Here is a 7222-nt window from a genome sequence, read left to right on the forward strand (position 1 = left end):
AGGCCTAGATGGGGAAAATATCTCTAAAAAGAAGGGCATTATTGTGAATCTCAGTTCTTATCTATGGATGCAGGACTGGTATTATTATATCATTATACTAAGCATATATTTTTTCATCAACAAGAACATACATATAAATCAGTTTTCTAACCCTAAGCATAAAATAATCTACTGGATGTCTTCCCTCAACATTTACTCTCCAGTCTAAAAAAAATACAGTCACCGCGATATACCACGGTATACTGTACTAACACGTACCGTACTGTAAAATCCAGTTACTAGTGTAAAATCAAACGATTGAGACCAAAACAGATTTTTGAACCAGGCTGTAAATATGTTTATTTCTGCTCTAAAGTTGGACATTTCAACATGGGAATCAATGGATATTCACTCGGTATCTGAGCAAGCCTTTAGTGGCCACGAATCTTACTTTCACATGAGATTCAATCTGTAAGTTAAAGGATTTGCACTTGGTTCCACCATAGAAACCATTGGAGTGAGGAGAAAAAGACTTTTGAATGGCTATCCACTGCAATTACCGCTATGTGCCAGAAGGTGTTTAAACCTATTAATGGCACATCTTTGGTAAATCATTTTTGGCAAAACTAAACCAAACTCACTGGCCACTTTATTAGGTCAGTAAGAACAATAAGTAACAACATCAGCAGGTGCCTTGAATGTTTACAACCTTAGTTTGCCTCAATAACGTGTTGCTAGAATGTTTTGGACGTGTTTTGCCGGAAATTACAGGATATGGATAAAACAGGATAAAAATTGAGGTAAGAAAGGCACTCAGTTGTCGAAGTTATTCCTGTTACAATTCACCCTAAGGGGATGTGGAATTCTGCAGGCCTAAATGTCATGGAAATCAGTCCAGCGGTTGCTCCAAACTGTAAATGTCAGCCTCATGATGGCTCTAGAGAAAAACTCACTGACGGTTTTACTCCCTGGGCAACACAGATAGTTATAAATAAAAAAAAATAAAAAAATGTTTTTTTTGCACACTTGCAATATTATTATTTTTTATTTGTGGTCTCCTGAAATAGGTTTATATACTGTGGTGTAAAAAACATTTCAGATGTTGCACAATGCAGCAGTACTGTACCTTTGTTTTACATTTTTGGAAAGCTTTCGTTTTAAGCCATTAGTTAATCAACCATACACCGATAGTATCTGTCGTTTGGCTTTTTGGTGTGTACATTGTCAGCTCTGTTGGACCCTATCATATCATATATATATATATATATATATATATATATATATATATATATATATATATATATATATATATATATATATATATATATATATATATATATAGTATATGTTTGTTATTGCACTGTGTGTGCAACGTTATGCTTTAGATAGGGGAGTTGAAGGATGTATGTTCTTGGAGGCCCTGTATGAGTCTTTTAATTACACTGCTCTCAGAGTTAGGAGATTATCTCATGTATTTTACATCCTACACATTGATTGGTTTAGTACCAGATGCTTTTTTGCCACCTCATATTGTATACACAATCACTATTCACTGATGGCTTCACTGAGAAAATTAACATTCCCTCTACCTTCTCTAACATAGTTTATAATTGCAGAGCAAACCTCTCAGAGGAAAGGCACAGAAATCGAATCATAGCGACCCTCAGCCAGTGATCAAAGCCTACCCAACCTCGGCCCAAGAGACGAAATGAGAGAGCTAGGAGGGGATGGAGAGAGAGAATCCACACATACCGTATCACTTCTAAGCCAGCTACCTGCTTTACATATGAAGGACATCCTTAAATTCCCATGAAATCATGCAGGAAGCCGTTATTGCAACACAGAGGAGAGGAGGAAGTGATGTGGAACGGCTGGAGGGGCCATGACAGAGAATCCCTCATTAGGTCCTGGTCACAGCTTTAGAATATTACCCATGTGAAAACATACACTCTCACCCCTGGGTGCAAAAGTCAAAGAGAGTAAAGTGTCTTGTCGCATTTCCTCTATTTTTCCCTTGTCCCCAGACAGATATAGTATTGTTAGTCTTATCAACATATGCAGCTTTAACTTGCTCCAGTACCAAAGTACAGCTTGGTTTAGATCTCTCTGGGGATTAAACGAGTTTAAAGAGAACGTATTATACTCATTCTAGCTTTGTAATGCTACTCTGGGACTCTGGGATGGTTTGCACATACATACACAAACACACACACACACACACACACACACACACACACACACACACACACACACACACACACACACACACACACACACACACACACACACACACACACACACACACACACACACACACACACACACACACACACACACAAACACACACACGGAAATGTGTTGGTACCCTTCCATTAAAGAAATAAAAATAATATGATAAGAAATAGTAAGTCATAATTGACTGAAAACTGACTCGTGAAAATCAGACATTGCTTTGGAATTGTGGTTCAACAGTATCATTAAAAAATGTTTTAAATTATTAAACTAGCAAGGAAAAAAATTACGAGAACCTCATCTAAATGTTTTTCTTGAACAACCTTCTGAGACACACTGCATTCAAGAGATTTCTATAACTCTCTGAGACTTTTGCACCCGTAGACAGGTATTTTGACAGACTCATGAAAAAAACGCTCCAGCTGTCTCAGGTTTGAAGGGTTTCTTCTCCAAGCAGCATGTTTTAGCTCTTTCCATAGATGTTCAATTTGATTTAGATCAGGGCTCATAGGAGATAACTTCAGAATCATCCAATGTTTTGTGCTTGGCCATTTTTGGGTGTTTCGGTGTGTTTTTGGCCATTGTCATGTTATTGGACCCATGACCTGCAACTGAAACCACACTTTCTGACACTGGGCAGCACATTTTAATCTAGAATGCCTTGATAGTCTTGAGATTTCATTGTATCCTGTCCAGATTTAAGATTCCTTGTGTCAGATGCAACAAAGCCGCCCCGGAACATAACTGAGCCTCCTCCATGTTTCATGGTAGCTACAGCCTTCTTTTGTTTACGTAATTTTGCATCTGTGAACATAGAGCTGCTGCTGTTTTGTTGCAGTTGTGCAAACGACATTGTCGCTGAAACTTTGTGGCTCGTCTATATGCGTTTTGACTGCTTCCAGTCTCACTTCTCGGATTATTTGCTTCCAACAGTGGAGTCCCCCACAGCCATGTTCATGTTCATGTTCAGTGTGTTGAACACCATGATACCAAACAGCAGAGAGATGACTTTTCCCCCTTTAAATAGTCAGACTGAGTGACTGAAGATTGAATATAGCTTTTATGTTACATAGGACACACTTTAGCTTAACATGTCACTATGGTAGTCTATTTTCTTTTTTAAATATTCTCTTGAACCACAGTTCAAAAGCAACATTTTCAGTGAATTTGTATTCATTATTACTTTTGTCAGGTTCAAATTATTTCAGTAACCATTGTGGGATTTTCTTTCTTAAATGGAAAGGAACCAACATATTTATCCACTTCATACATTAACATTAACTTGACAGCCAAACCTACATAAACAAATGTGTTAAAGAGTTTTGGTTTCCATAACGGGTCTCAGGTGGTTGCTTTACTGTTGTGGAGAGCTTATCTCCAGGACTGTTAATAAGTTGAATCGTAAAATGACTGACTGCAAGATTGCAGACACTTGTGATGCTAATAAAAGGACATAGTTGTTTAACCTGTCAAAATAGACAAAATATTTTCCGTCTTTTACTAGAGGTACCAACTATTTTGTCAGGGCCCGTTTCAATAGTTTTTGCTTGTTTTTCATTTTAATGAGTCTATATAACCACAATCTCTTGCCAATAAATCTTTGCCTGTTTATTTCTCTTTTACATGGTGCCACATTTGTAAGGAACATGCATTTGTGGGATGAACAGCAAGCTGAGTATGTGGGTTGCCCCATGAAAAACTTGCCAAATCTTCTTTGCCAGTGTCAAACAAATTTGACTGTTGTTTGGTGGATTGGATGATTGAAATATGAATAAATGACCCACATTGGCAATTTAACAATTAATCCATTTAACAAACAGGGGCCTCAGTGGTGTGTGGAAGAACCATACATAGCCACAACAGCCTGGTCCCTCCTTGTCATGCTGGTCACAGGCCTTGTTGCACACTGTGGGATGGCATCCCATTCTTCAACCAGCATTTGTTGCAAGTCATCCAACGTGGTTGTGTTGATCACTCATAACATAACAGAGCAACATCAAAACAGACTCCACAGATCAGAAGTGCTGATTTAAAATATCCAACAACATATGATCAATAACCAAATTGCTAACAAACAGTAGCAACAATTAGGAATGTTAACAATTAATCGATTTTCGATTAATTGCCATTATGAAATTACCCGATTAAAATTAACGATTACAATTAATCTATTTATTTATTTATTTTTTTCGTATAATTTCACCAGCTGGTATTACGCCCGGACCACATTTAATGCGACACAACGCGCTGCGCCGCGCACATAAAGTTAGAAGAAAGAGACGGCGGATTGGTTTGGTTTTAGTAACATGCTCAGGCAATGAGTCTGCAATGGCCCAGACGGGAGACACATGCAGCTCAGTGCTTAACTTTTATTTTTAATCCACTCTATATTCTTCTGGTTGTTCTCCGATATGCTCCCCTAAAGCCTGAAGGTTCCGCCTTAAATCGACGCAGAACCGCCGCCGTAGCCTACGGCGTAGGCTCTGCGTTGTTGTAACGCGGAACCATAAATCAGCCTTCACCCGGTACATACATAGGTTTCTCTAAACATCTGTCCCCGCTACAGTTTTAACTAAAAGAAAATGTGCTCCAATACAGCAGGTCTCATCATTTTATTTTGAACACTGACAAAACTCTAACTTAAAACGTAACTAGAACTTAAAATTTGCTTGACACAAATGACACTATTATGGCTGCTGCTACTACTAATAGCCTTGAAGTGCACTTTATATTATATTCCTTGTGGTACAAAAATGTCTTTTTGTTACTTTTGTATCAAATAAATATTTGATTAAGGAATACATTAAAATGTCCTTTGTATTTTATATAAGCAAAAAAAAATTATGTTTGTATCTCAGATGGGGGAAAAACGCCGCTTATCAACTAATCGATGATCGATCGATAAGGTTATCAACTGTCAATTAATGAAATAATCGATAATTTGCATCCCTAGCAACAATACAAATGATAAAAGAACCAACTCTTACCTTCAGTAGAGTTGCAGTCTCCATCTTTCCATTCATCTTTTAATTGACTGAGGTCATTCTCAAAGGCCAGCTGGATGAGATGGGCTTTTCGTCTATGCAACATGTTGCGTCTATGTTCAGAAAATATGTTCTTAAACGTTTAACGTTTTCACACATAACAGTTGATGCCCTAAATGTTAGTGCTGGACTCCTTTGCAACATGCAGGTGACTCAAAGTCACTTTCTCTTCACCCTGGTCTGTGAACCTCCTTTTCACAAACTCTTGTGCAACTGTGAACTGTGCCTCAACCATGTCTGTGTTTGTTAAATCCAGTAGTGGTTTCACGTCCTTGGCCTCCAGGAAATTCACACTGGCAGGGTCCAAAGCATCCAAAGCCATCATATACCGTATTATCCATTACGCTCGCTGAAACATGCAGCCATTCCACTCAGAATGGAGTCAATGATGCCAAAAAACAGCCACTTGCACTCTTGATGAATGTCCACTTCACACTGCCCAAGGCTTTCAGTCACCGTCCTGGCCTGCCGGGGTCGTTTTGGAGGAGCAGGCATCCCCACTGTCAGCCCACAGTTTCAGAAATTCTGCATCTAGATCCTCTAGATCCTCTATGCAAGAAGAGGCACTATGAATGAGCCGGACTGCAGTGATTAGATCTGTTTCTTCGGCTTGCAGCATCCGATCGGCTGGATCCATCAGCCCCAATACTTTGTGCATCACATCGGTGAGAGATTTGAAGCTTCTGTGATTGCCTTGTGAAGTCCAACGGCTTAAATTTTCACATCAGCACTTGGTCCCATGATTCTGATTTCTTCCTTGAAGTCTACCAGTGCAGTGTGTGACTTCAGCACCACAGACAATGTGTCAAGGTGCCCAGTCCATCGATGCTCTAACAGCCTTTTAAGTTCCTCTCCTTTGTACTGTGCGGCTACAGTGGGCTTTTTCAAAAATGTATAAAGGGAATTGCACACTTCAAAAAAAATCCCCAGCCGCACTCTCTGAGGAAATAGCATGCACGATCACCAAATGCAATTGGTGGTTGAAACAATGGATGTAAGGCACTTCTCTGTTTAACTTGTTTTGAATGCCTCCCTATCATCCCAACATAACACTGGCTCTGTCATAACACTGACTAAGAATTTTGTTTGCGTCAAGGCCAGCATTTTACAGTTCATCGAACACAACATAAGTGAGTGACTGGGCATCACACTCCGTTGTCTGCATTACTGCTGGGGGTAAAATACTATTTTTAAAACGATTAATCGGGCGATCATTTTATTGATTAGTTGACTACTCTAAGGAGTAATTGGATGATTATACTCATGATTATCTTTCTGTTAGATTAATAAAAACCATAAAGTATCAAATAAATATAAAAGATCCTTAACAATATAGTTTATTAAGCAACGGTTTTTGCACAGCAAAATAAAAATATAGAATAAAATTATACAAAATAAAAAGGCCAGCCTGTTTACCTGTTTAACAGTTCAACAAAAATCTCTCCTGTAAAAAATGACAAAAGATTAAAAAAAATGCAGTGCAGGGCTGCTCGGTGGCGCAGTGGGTTAAGCAAGCGGCTCATATAGGATACTGAGGATACAGTCCTCTGAGCCACTAGAGCCACTAGAGCCCAAAAAAATCTTTAAAAAAATAAATAAATGCAGCACAATGCAAAACACTGTGCTGTGCCCAATGTTGTTTGGGACATTTGGGACTAAATTTAAAGTATTCCCATACTTTTGAAGACTTACGATCGTTTTAGGGGTTCTTTTTGCAGGGCTCTGTTGGGCACGCTGTTAGGAGGGCGCAGCCCCTGTCTCCATTCTGCCAAGTACAAACTCTTTGTTTTGGGAGACCCACGACAAAATATGACATTGACGATATATTGAAGTCGAAGTGTCGACATCATTGACACATCGCTGCAGTTTTAGTCTGCTTTGATAACAGCCTCTCTTGCCTTTTGTAGTCCTTGTCCACATAATGCACAACTATCCCAACCTGTCGGGTCTTTAGTTCCATCCACCTC

The sequence above is a fragment of the Cololabis saira genome, chromosome 3, assembly GCF_033807715.1.
Source record: "Cololabis saira isolate AMF1-May2022 chromosome 3, fColSai1.1, whole genome shotgun sequence".
NCBI classification, from domain to species: Eukaryota; Metazoa; Chordata; class Actinopteri; order Beloniformes; family Belonidae; genus Cololabis; species Cololabis saira.